Raw genomic sequence first — 12,972 nt, 5'->3', positions numbered from 1 at the left:
CGCCATGGTGCACTCCGAGGTGCCCAAGATTGGTGCGCACCAAGGAGCGCTCCGAAGTGCGCTCCAAGGTGCGCGCGAAGTCGAAAGTTGGGTTAATTGTCCGGTTTGCCTCGGGTGCGCACCTTGCGTGCACCTTCGCCAGGGTGGGCGCCTTGGTGCGCACACCTTGGCTGGGCTGCGCACACCTTGGCACCCGCGTTTCCTTCATTTTAAATTTTTTTTTTTTACAATCTCTCAAGTGGGAAATTCTATAATCTCAACTTTTTTTGCCTTTTCAGGAAACTTTTGAATGGAGCGCATCATTGGTGCGCTCCGAAGTGTGCTCCAAAGCTCTCTCCAGCTGCGTGCACCTGCCCCGGCCGCGCACCCGGCCCCGCCCAGCTTCGCTCACCTGTCCCGGGCGTCTGGTGCGGAACCTTAGAGTAAGAAACATCACCGTGCACCTTGGCCAACGTGCGCGACTCGACCGAGCGCGCACTGGCCGAGGTGCACACCGATTTCACCTGGGTGCGCGCGCAGCACCTCGGGCGCACCGGGGTGCGCGCACAACGCCCGGGTTGCACCGTGGCCTGTGTGCTCGGGGCGCCTCGGGTGCGCGCTCGGTGTCGCCCCCGCGCGCGCGGTAGTGCGGGCAGCGCACCCCGGCCCGGCCCGGCCCCGACGAGAACGCAAACGGGCAAAAGGTTTATTCAAATAGCATTGCGACGCCCGGCGAAAAACTAAAAAAGGGTGCAACACCGGGACTTCCCGGGAGGTCACCCATCCCAGTACTACTCCGGCCCAAGCGCGCTTAACTGCGGAGTTCTGATGGGATCCGGTGCACTAACGCTGGTATGATCGCACCCGTTATGAGCTTGTCGCAGTGTGTACTTAGCAAACCGCGACCCACGTGCGAATCCACCCCGGCCACCCACCCCCGTCGAGGTGCACACCCTCCCTCGCGAAGTGCGCCCCGTTCGCCAAGTGTGAGCCCTGCCCGGGTGCGCGCACCTTGCTAGGGCGTCGGGTGTGCACCCGGCCCGGCCTACGTGCGTGCACCTGGAGGGGGCGTCGTGTGCGTGCAGTGTCCCGTCTGCAACGCGGTGCCCACACACCACCTCGGGCGCAACGACCTGCGCTCACATGTGGGCCGAGTGCACCTTGGTGCATGTTCGGGGCGCCTCGGGTGCACGCTCGATCTTGCCCCGGTGCACCAAGGCGCTCGGTTTGCCCCGGGTGCGCACTTGGTGCAAGGTGGGCACCCAAAATAGGGATCAAGCACCAAAACACAAGTTTCGGGATGCAAAATGGGACCCAAGGACCACAAATGCGTTCCAAGACCCATGATGGGTCCACGAGAACAAAAATGTGTTCCGAGACTTAATAAACAAATATTGGGTTTTAGGAGAAGAAACATGCTCTGATGCCCAAAACGAGAATCGACCCCGAAAAGGCCACAGGCCAAAAGTGGGATGCGAGACAAAAAAAAATGGGACCCGAGGACCAAAATTGGGTTCCCAGGTCGAAGACAGGGCAACCGGACAAGAAACGACCTCTAAGGCTCGAAATGAGTCCCGACGACTAAAACTTGACAAGAAGCACCCATCAGGCACCCAACTCGACACCCATGGGATGCCGACCCACCCGGGCTTCCACCTAGCACACCTTGGCACCCACCCACCCTCGCACCCAACCTCGCACCCAACTTAGCACCTTTGAACCCACATTGGCACTCACCCTGACCCTGGCACCTTGGAACCCACATTGGCACTCACCTTGACCCTGGCACCCACCTTTGCACTCACCTTGGGACCCACCCTGGCTCCCACCTCGGCACCCACCCAGACACCCACCTTGGTTCCTTGGCACCCACCTTGGATCCTTGGCACCCACCCCGACACCCACCTTGGCACGCAACTTGGCTACTTGCCACCCACCTTGGCTCCTTGACGCCCACCCCGACAACCACCCCGTGACCTACCCTGGCTAGGGTTGGTGCACACCCACCCTGGTGCCCACCTTGGCACCCACCCTATGACCCACCTTGGCACGCACCTTAGTACCCACCCCGTTACCCACCCTAGGACCCACCCCGTGACCCACCTTGGCCAGGGTGGGTGCACCCACCCTGGTGCCCACCTTGGCACCCACCCATCCTAGCACCCAGCCTGTGACCGGGCTTGGAACCCAACCTTGCACCCGCACCCGTCTTGGCCAGTGTGGGTGCGCACCCATCCTGGCACCCACGTTGTGACACACCCTTTAACCCACGCACCCTAGCACCCACGTTGGCACCCACCTTGGAACCCAACCTAGCAACTTGGCACCCACCCCGTGACCCACCTTGGCATCCACCATAGCAGTCGCCGACTTGGCACCCACCTCGGCACCCACCTTGACACTTGTGGACCCACCTTGCCACTCACCCTAGCATCGACCCATCCTAGCACCCACCCTGGCACCTTTGCACCCTAGCACTCACCCATCCTAGCACCTAACCTGTGACCCACCTTGACACTCACCCTCGCACCCACCTTGGAACCCAACCTAGCACCCACCCACCCTGACACCAACCCTAGCACCTACCCACCCTTGCACCCACCCTGTGACCCATCTTGGCACCCACCCATCCTACCACTCAACCTATCACCCACCTTCTCACCCACCTTGGCATCCACCTTAGCACCCACCCACACTGGCACCTTGGCACCCACCTCGGGCAAGGTGGGTGCACACCCACCCTGGCACCCAATTTAGAACCCACCGAGCATGTTACCCACCTTGGCACCCACATTGCAGCCCACCCTAGTACCCACCCTATGACCCACATTGGCATCCACACCCTAGCACCCAGGCACCTCGACACCCGCCTTGACACCCACCCTAGCACTGAACCTGTGACCCACCTTGGAACTCACCCTAGAACCCACCCACCCTGTGAACCACCTTGGCATCCACCTTAGCACCCACCCACCTTGGCACCCACTCTAGCACTCACCCATCCTAACACCCAACTTGTTACCCACCTTGGCACCCGCCCTCGCGTCCACCTTGAAACCCACCCTAGCACCCACCCACGCAGGAGCCCACCTTGGCACCCAACCTAACACCCACGCATCCTGGCACCCAACTTGTGACCCACCTTGGAACCCACCCTAGTACCCACCTTTGAACCCACTATATCACCAACCCACCTTGGCACCCACCCTATGACCCTCTTTGGAATCCACCCTAGCACGCACCCACCCTGGCACCCACCATGGAGCGCACCCTAGCACCCACCCACCTCGGCACGCACCTCAACACCCACCTTGGTGTGCGCACTGCGCCAACCTCTCAAAGACCCTATGTGGTGCGCTCCAAAGTGTACACCTTTGGTGCGCTCCAAGGTGCGCACCTTTGGTGCACACCGAGGTGCACACCAAAGTGTGCACCGAGGTGAGCACCAAAGTGCACTCCAGGGTGCACACCAAGGCGTGCACCTTTGGTGCGGTCAATGCAAACGAATTCGGAAGTTGGGGTCGATGTCCTAATCGCTGCTGCAGACTACACGTATGAGAATCGGACAAATAGCTTTATATAGGGGAGGTGTTGCGTTTGATGGGTCGACTCCCCTGGTTGTGTGCACTGCACCAACTTCAAAGACCCTGTCTTGTTTAAGAAGTCAAAAGTTGGGGTGGATGTCCTAATCATTGCTGCAGTCTACGCATGTATGAGAATCAGACAAATAGCTTATATAGGGGAGGTGTTGCATTCGGTGGGTTGACTCCCCTGGTTGTGCGCACTGCGCCAACCTCAAAGACCCCGCATAGCAGAAGAAGTCGGAAGTCGGATTTTGGTGAGCACCAAGGCGTGCACCTTTGGTGCGGTCAACGCAGACGAATTCAGAAGTTGGGGTGGATGTCCTAATCGTTGTTGCAGGCTACACATGTATGAGAATCAGACAAATAGCTTATATAGGGGAGGTGTTGGGTTTGATGGGTCAACTCCCTTGGTTGTGCGCATTACGCCAACCTCAAAGACCTTGTTTTCGTTAAGAAGTCAAAAGTTGGGGTCAATGTCCTAATGGCTCCTGCAGGCTACACATGTATGAGAATCGGACAAATAGCTTATATAGGGGAGGTGTTGGGTTTGATGGGTCGACTCCCCTGGTTGTGCGCATTACGTCAACCTCAAAGACCTTGTTTTCGTTAAGAAGTCAAAAGTTGGGGTCGATGTCCTAATTGCTCCTGTAGACTACACATGTATGAGAATCAGACAAATAGCTTATATAGGGGAGGTGTTGGGTTTGATGGGTTGACTCCCCTAGTTGTTCGCATTACACCAACCTCAAAGACCTTGTTTTCGTTTAGAAGCCGAAAGTTGGGGTCGATGTCCTAATTGCTCCTGCAGGCTACGCATGTATGAGAATCAGACAAATAGCTTATATAGGGGAGGTGTTGGGTTTGATGGGTCGACTCCCCTGGTTGTGCGCATTGCGCCAACCTCAAAGACCCTGCATTGCGGATGAAGTCGAAAGTCAGAGTTTGGTGTGCTACAAGGTGTGGTCGAAGGTGCTCACCTAGGTGTGCACCTTTGGAGCACAGGAAAAGTGCCCTCCAAAAGTGCGCACCTTTGGAGTGCACAAAAGTGCCCTCCAAAAGTGCGCACCTTTGGAGCGCAGAAAAGTGCCCTCCAAAAAGTGCCCTCCAAAAGTGCGCACCTTTGGAGCGCAGAAAAGTGCCCTCCAAAAAGTGCCCTCCAAAAGTGCGCACCTTTGGAGCGCAGAAAAGTGCCCTCCAAAAAGTGCCCTCCAAAAGTGCGCACCTTTGGAGCGCAGAAAAGTGCCCTCCAAAAAGTGCCCTCCAAAAGTGCGCACCTTTGGAGCGCAGAAAAGTGCCCTCCAAAAAGTGCCCTCCAAAAGTGCGCACCTTTGGAGCGCAGAAAAGTGCCCTCCAAAAAGTGCCCTCCAAAAGTGCGCACCTTTGGAGCGCAGAAAAGTGCCCTCCAAAAAGTGCCCTCCAAAAGTGCGCACCTTTGGAGCGCAGAAAAGTGCCCTCCAAAAAGTGCCCTCCAAAAGTGCGCACCTTTGGAGCGCAGAAAAGTGCCCTCCAAAAAGTGCCCTCCAAAAGTGCGCACCTTTGGAGCGCAGAAAAGTGCCCTCCAAAAGTGCGCACTTTTGGTGCGCACCAAGGCGCTGGTTCGGTCGTTGCAGGCGAGTTCGGAAGTTGGGGTCGATGTCCTGAGCGGAGGTGCAAACTACACAGGTGTCGGAATCGGACAAATAGCTTATATAGGGGAGGTGTATGCTTCGATGGGTCGACTCCCCAGGTTGAGCGCACCGCGCCAACCTCAAAGACCCTACGGTATGGATGAAGTCGGAAGTTGGGTCCGATGACCGATTCGATTAGTAGGTATGCTCATGAGGTCGGAATTTGGGTCCGATGACCTGCCATGTGCAGGAAGGCGAATGTTGACACTGTGCGTTGCAAGGTGCACACCAAGGCGCTGGTGCGGTCTTTTTAGTCGAGTTCGGAAGTTGGGGTCGATGTCCTGATCGGAGGTGCAAGCTACACAGGTGTGGGAATCGGACAAATAGCTTATATAGGGGAGGTGTATGCTTCGTTGGGTCGACTCCCCGGGTTGAGCGCACCGCGCCAACCTCAAAGACCCTACGGTATGGATGAAGTCGGAAGTTGGGTCCGATGACCGATTCGATATGTAGGCATACTCGCGAGGTCGGAATTTGGGTCCGATGACCTGCCACGTGCAGGAAGGCGAATGTTGGCACTGTGCGTTGCAAGGTGCGCACCAAGGCGCTGGTTCGGTCGTTGGAGGCGAGTTCGGAAGTTGGGGTCGATGTCTTGATCGGAGGTGCAAACTACACAGGTGTGGGAATCGGACAAATAGCTTATATAGGGGAGGTGTATGCTTCGTTGGGTCGACTCCCCGGGTTGAGCGCACCGCGCCAACCTCAAAGACCCTACGGTATGGATGAAGTCGGAAGTTGGGTCCGATGACCGATTCGATATGTAGGCATACTCGCGAGGTCGGAATTTGGGTCCGATGACCTGCCATGTGCAGGAAGGCGAATGTTGGGACTGTGCGTCGCAAGGTGCGCACCAAGGCGCTGGTGCCGTCGTTGCAGTCGAGTTCGGAAGTTGGGGTCGATGTCCTGGTCAGAGGTGCAAACTACACAGGTGTGGGAATCGGACAAATAGCTTATATAGGGGAGGTGTATGCTTCGATGGGTCGACTCCCTGGGTTGAGCGCACCGCGCCAACCTCAAAGACCCTACAGTATGGATGAAGTCGGAAGTTGGGTCCGATGACCGATTCGATACGTAGGCATATTGGCGAGGTCTGAATTTGTGTCCGATGACCTGCCATGCGCAGGAAGGCGGAATTTGGGTCCGATGACCGAGTTGATGGCGTGCCATGCGCAGAAAGGCGGAATTTGGGTCCGATGACCGAGTTGATGTTGATGGCCCGCCATGCACAGGAAGGCGGAATTTGGGTCCGATGACCGATTTGAAGGCGTGCCATACGCAAAAAGGCGGAGTTTGGGTCCGATGACCGAGTTGATATTGATGGCCCGCCATGCGCAGGAAGGCGGAATTTGGGTCCGATGACCTGACATACGCATGGAGTCCGACTCGGGGGCCGATGTTCGATTCGATGACTTGCATTGTGGGTAAAGTCGGAAGTTGTGGTCTTTGACCCGATTCGATGACCAGACTTCGGCTGCTTGAGAATCGGACAAATAACTTATATAGGGGAGGTAGTGTTCTCGAGCATCCTCCCCCCGTGCCCGTTTATGTCGATTGATGCTGGTGCTCGACTGGTTGGAGCGCTCGGATGCAAAAATCTTGCACCAGGATTTATCGATTGTGATGGACACGGCAAGTCTCCTGATTGCTATGCAGGAGCTCATCGTGAATCTCTATGCGGCCTTGGTATGGACTCGACCTGCGGAATGGTTCGGCAATGGTAGTCGCTCCAACACGTCCTTGCAATGGCCACAGAGGTGATTCGACTAGAGCTCCAGTCTAGCTTTTGGGTTGCTTGGCGGACTGGTATAGCCGCGATCGAGTTCCGGCCATGAACGTTTTAGATAGCTCTTGGGCTTTCTGGGACGGAAGTCGGAAGTTTGGGCTGTTGTCCGATTTGATGACCATTCTTCGGATGTGTGAGAATCGGACAAATAACTTATATAGGGGACTGTGTTGTCTCACGCAGCCCCCTCCGTGCCCCTCTATCTCGACCGATGTTGGTGCTTGAAAGGGTTGGGATCACTCGGATTTATAAACGTGCACCACCATTTGTCGAGTGTGAGGGACGCGGCAGGTCTCCTAAATGCTATGCGGGCGCTCTCTGAGAATCTCTATCCGGCCTCGACACAGACTAGTCTTGCTGAATGGTTTGGCACTGGTAGTCGATCCAACACGTCGTTGTTGTGGCCGCCTAGGCGATTCGATTCGAGCCCCCGTCTAGCTTTTGGGTTGCTTGGCGGATTTTGCCCTATCCGCAAGTGAGCTCGGTCCCTAAACGTTCGAGAAACCCGATTGCTATGCGCCGACTCTCTTTCTTGCGAGCCTCCATCTAGCTTTTGGGTCTCTACGGAACGGAAGTCGGAATCTGGGACCGTTGTTTGATTCGACGAGGCAGACTACGGTTGTGCGAGAATCGGACAAATAACTTATATAGGGGAGGTGTTGACTGGAGCATTCTCCCCCGTGCCCCTCTAACTCGACCAATGCTGGCGCTCGAACGGTGGTAGCGCTCGGATTTTCATTGAGCGCCAGCATTGGTCGATTTAGAGGGGCATGCGAGATTCCCGAATGCTATGCGAGGGCTCTAACGGAAATGTCTATTGGTTTCGGTATGGATGCAATTGCGAGTGGTTCGGCAAAGGTAGTCGTTCCGATGCGTCCATGTCGTGGCCAAATCGATAATTCGATTTGAGCCCTCGTATAGCATTTGGGTCTCTCGATGTGATTCCGCATTCCAGTCCCTTTGGGCACTGCTTGAGCCGCATCCCAGGGGGTTCCCTTCCCAATAATCTGCCTCGCAACCCGATTGCTATGCGGTGAGGCTCCTCGGCCGCCTCGGAACTATCTGTGTATCAGACGCATCGCGGGATAAGGGGTTGGCAACGGTAGTCGCCCCAAGCGCGTCCGATGCTTGGACCATTCCGAGGCGGCCCTGAAGCCTCTTCCGTCTAGCCGTTGGGTCCTTCTCGCCGCATCCCTCGCCTCGCACCCCGATTGCTATGCGGTGAGGCTCCTCGGCCGCCTCGGAACTATCTGTGTATCGGACGCGTCGCGGGATAAGGGGTTGTCACTGGTAGTCGCCCCAAGCGCGTCCGATGCTTGGACCATTCCGAGGCGGCCCTGAAGCCTCTTCCGTCTAGCCGTTGGGTCCTTCTCGCCGCATCCCTCGCCTCGCACCCCGATTGCTATGCGGTGAGGCTCCTCGGCCGCCTCGGAACTATCTGTGTATCGGACGCGTCGCGGGATAAGGGGTTGTCATTGGTAGTCGCCCCAAGCGCGTCCGATGCTTGGACCATTCCGAGGCGGCCCTGAAGCCTCTTCCGTCTAGCCGTTGGGTCCTTCTCGCCGCATCCCTCGCCTCGCACCCCGATTGCTATGCGGTGAGGCTCCTCGGCCGCCTCGGAACTATCTGTGTATCGGACGCGTCGCGGGATAAGGGGTTGTCACTGGTAGTCGCCCCAAGCGCGTCCGATGCTTGGACCATTCCGAGGCGGCCCTGAAGCCTCTTCCGTCTAGCCGTTGGGTCCTTCTCGCCGCATCCCTCGCCTCGCACCCCGATTGCTATGCGGTGAGGCTCCTCGGCCGCCTCGGAACTATCTGTGTATCGGACGCGTCGCGGGATAAGGGGTTGTCACTGGTAGTCGCCCCAAGCGCGTTCGATGCTTGGACCATTCCGAGGCGGCCCTGAAGCCTCTTCCGTCTAGCCGTTGGGTCCTTCTCGCCGCATCCCTCGCCTCGCACCCCGATTGCTATGCGGTGAGGCTCCTCGGCCGCCTTGGAACTATCTGTGTATCGGACGCGTCGCGGGATAAGGGGTTGTCACTGGTAGTCGCCCCAAGCGCGTCCGATGCTTGGACCATTCCGAGGCGGACCCGAAGCCTCTTCCGTCTAGCCGTTGGGTCCTTCTCGCCGCATCCTTCGCCTCGCACCCCGATTGCTATGCGGTGAGGCTCCTCGGCCGCCTCGGAACTATCTGTGTATCGGACGCGTCGCGGGATAAGGGGTTGTCACTGGTAGTCGCCCCAAGCGCGTCCGATGCTTGGACCATTCCGAGGCGGACCCGAAGCCTCTTCCGTCTAGCCGTTGGGTCCTTCTCGCCGCATCCCTCGCCTCGCACCCCGATTGCTATGCGGTGAGGCTCCTCGGCCGCCTTGGAACTATCTGTGTATCGGACGCGTCGCGGGATAAGGGGTTGTCACTGGTAGTCGCCCCAAGCGCGTCCGATGCTTGGACCATTCCGAGGCGGACCCGAAGCCTCTTCCGTCTAGCCGTTGGGTCCTTCTCGCCGCATCCCTCGCCTCGCACCCCGATTGCTATGCGGTGAGGCTCCTCGGCCGCCTTGGAACTATCTGTGTATCGGACGCGTCGCGGGATAAGGGGTTGTCACTGGTAGTCGCCCCAAGCGCGTCCGATGCTTGGACCATTCCGAGGCGGACCCGAAGCCTCTTCCGTCTAGCCGTTGGGTCCTTCTCGCCGCATCCCTCGCCTCGCACCCCGATTGCTATGCGGTGAGGCTCCTCGGCCGCCTTGGAACTATCTGTGTATCGGACGCGTCGCGGGATAAGGGGTTGTCACTGGTAGTCGCCCCAAGCGCGTCCGATGCTTGGACCATTCCGAGGCGGCCCCGAAGCCTCTTCCATCTAGCCGTTGGGTCCTTCTCGCCGCATCCCTCGCCTCGCACCCCGATTGCTATGCGGTGAGGCTCCTCGGCCGCCTTGGAACTATCTGTGTATCGGACGCGTCGCGGGATAAGGGGTTGTCACTGGTAGTCGCCCCAAGCGCGTCCGATGCTTGGACCATTCCGAGGCGGCCCCGAAGCCTCTTCCGTGTAGCCGTTGGGTCCTTCTCGCCGCATCCCTCGCCTCGCACCCCGATTGCTATGCGGTGAGGCTCCTCGGCCGCCTTGGAACTATCTGTGTATCGGACGCGTCGCGGGATAAGGGGTTGTCACTGGTAGTCGCCCCAAGCGCGTCCGATGCTTGGACCATTCCGAGGCGGACCTGAAGCCTCTTCCCTCTAGCCGTTGGGGCTTTCTCGCCGCATCCCTCGCCTCGCACCCTGATTGCTATGCTGTGAGGCTCCTCGGCCGCCTTGGAACTATCTGTGTATCGGACGCATCGCGGGATAAGGGGTTGGCAGTGGTAGTCGCCCCAAGCGCATCCGATGCTTGGACCATTCCGAGGCGGCCCTGCAGCCTCTTCCGTCTAGCCGTTGGGGCCATCTCGCCGCATCCCCCACCTCGCACCACGATTGCTATGCGGTGAGGCTCCTTGGCCGCCTCGGAACTATCTGTGTATCGGACGCATCGCGGGATAAGGGGTTGTCACTGGTAGTCGCCCCAAGCGCGTCCGATGCTTGGACTATTCCGAGGCGGCCCTGCAGCCTCTTCCGTCTAGCCGTTGGGGCCATCTCGCTGCATCCCCCACCTCCTCGGCCGCCTCGGAACTATCTGTGTATCGGACGCATCGCGGGATAAGGGGTTGGCAGTGGTAGTCGCCCCAAGCGCGTCCGATGCTTGGACTATTCCGAGGCAGCCCTGCAGCCTCTTCCGTCTAGCCTTTGGGGCCATCTCGCCGCATCCCTCGCCTCGCACCCCGATTGCTATGCGGTGAGGCTCCTCGGCCGCCTGGGAACTATCTTCGTATCGGACGCATCGCGGGATAAGGGGTTGTCACTGGTAGTCGCCCCAAGCGCGTCCGATGCTTGGACTATTCCGAGGCGGCCCTGTGGCCTCTTCCGTCTAGCCGTTGGGGCCATCTCGCCGCATCCCCCACCTCGCACCCCGATTGCTATGCGGTGAGGCTCTTCGGCCGCCTTGGAACTATCTTCGTATCGGACGCATCGCGGGATAAGGGGTTGTCACTGGTAGTGGCCCCAAGCGCGTCCGATGCTTGGACTATTCCGAGGCGGCCCTGCAGCCTCTTCCGTCTAGCCGTTGGGGCCATCTCGCCGCATCCCCCACCTCGCACCCCGATTGCTATGCGGTGAGGCTCCTCGGCCGCCTTGGAACTATCTTCGTATCGGACGCATCGCGGGATAAGGGGTTGTCACTGGTAGTCGCCCCAAGCGCGTCCGATGCTTGGACTATTCCGACGCGGCCCTGTGGCCTCTTCCGTCTAGCCGTTGGGGCCATCTCGCCGCATCCCCCACCTCGCACCCCGATTGCTATGCGGTGAGGCTCCTCGGCCGCCTTGGAACCATCTTCGTATCGGACGCATCGCGGGATAGGGGGCTGTCACTGGTAGTCGCCCCAAGCGTGTCCGATGCTTGGACCATTCCTAGGCGGCCCTGAAGCCTCTTCCGTCTAGCCGTTGGGGCCTTCCCGCCCCATCCCTCGCCTCGCACCCCCGATTGCTATGCGGTGAGGCTCCTCGGCCGCCTTGGAACCATCTGTGTATCGGACGCATCGCGGGATAAGGGGTTGGCACTGGCAGTCGCCCCAAGCGCGTCCGATGCTTGGACCATTCCGAGGTGGCCCTGAAGCCTCTTCCGTCTAGCCGTTGGGGCCTTCCCGCCCCATCCCTCGCCTCGCACCCCGATTGATATGCGGTGAGGCTCCTCGGCCGCCTTGGAACTATCTGTGTATCGGACGCATCGCGGGATAAGGGGTTGGCACTGGTAGTCGTCCCAATCGCATCCGATGCTTGGACCATTCCGAGGCGGCCCTGCAGCCTCTTCCGTTTAGCCGTCGGGGCCTTCCCGCCGCATCCCTCGCCTCGCATCCCGATTCCTATGCGGTGAGTCTTCTCGGCCGCCGCGGAACTATACCTGTTATTGCTACTGCATCCTTCGGCTGGTAACCTCCTCTGCCGCCTTGGAACGTTCTCTTTGTCGGACGCGTCGCGGGATAAGGGGTTGGCACTGGTAGTCGCCCCAAGCGCGCCCGATGCATAGACCGCTCCGAGTCGACCTTGCTTTCAGCCTCTCACATGCATAGACCTCTCTGAGTCGACCCTGCAGCCTCTCACGTTTAGCCTTTGGAATCTCGCCTCACAACATGATTGCTATCCTTGATGCATCCCTTGCCTCGAGCCCTGATTGCTTTCTTGGCTGCATCCCTCCTCTCCTCACAGCCCGGTTGTCATCACTGCTTCATCCGTCGCTTCATGCATTCTGGCTGCTGGGCCCTTCCCACCGCACACCTCGATTGCTATCTCTTCTGCATCACACACCCCGATTGCTATCTCTGCTACATCCCTCGGCTCTCACTTCTGCATCCTTCGCCTCACACCTCGATTGCTATCAATGCTGCATCCGTAACCTCACACCCCGATTGCTATGCGGGGAGGCTCCTTGGCCGCCTTGGAAATTTCTGTGTGTCGGACGCACCGCGGGATAAGGGGTTGGCACTGGTAGTCGCCCCAAGTGCGCCCGATTCTTAGACCGCTTCGAGGTGACCTCGTAGCCTCTTTCGTCCAGGCTTCCTGCCTTCAACGCCCTTTTTACACCTCGATTGCTATGCGCGGGCTCGTTGGCGTCTATCACCTCTCTGCGAAGAGTGGCACGATGATTGTTGGGGTAAATCGTAGCAGTCCGATCTCTGGCCTTGGGCCATTGTGAGGGCTGATCGATTTCCTGTGCGCATCTCGTGTTCGCCCAGTAACAGACTCGACGACTTGTAATCGGTCTTGTTCCCGATTGTTCCTGGAGGTAGTCTTCGGAACTCTTGGATTTGACCTGTCACTCGAACTGTCCTCTTCCGAGGATGCTTGTGTGTGTGTGCTTGTGCCATTTCCTTGGCG

The 12,972-nt window shown here is 58.6% G+C and overlaps 1 non-coding gene across 1 annotated transcript; it reads right to left on the bottom strand.

Moving 5' to 3' along the window:
• Positions 1-726: 726 nt before the first annotated feature.
• On the bottom strand, positions 727-845 carry LOC131863664 (5S ribosomal RNA). Its single transcript, XR_009362562.1, has one exon. It is a non-coding gene; the product is annotated as a 5S ribosomal RNA (ribosomal RNA).
• Positions 846-12,972: the final 12,127 nt, after the last annotated feature.

This window comes from Cryptomeria japonica, unplaced genomic scaffold, assembly GCF_030272615.1.
Source record: "Cryptomeria japonica unplaced genomic scaffold, Sugi_1.0 HiC_scaffold_67, whole genome shotgun sequence".
In the NCBI taxonomy this organism is placed as follows: domain Eukaryota; kingdom Viridiplantae; phylum Streptophyta; class Pinopsida; order Cupressales; family Cupressaceae; genus Cryptomeria; species Cryptomeria japonica.
The sequence above is the reverse complement of the archived record's forward strand: the minus strand, read 5'-3'. Positions and strand labels throughout refer to the sequence as shown.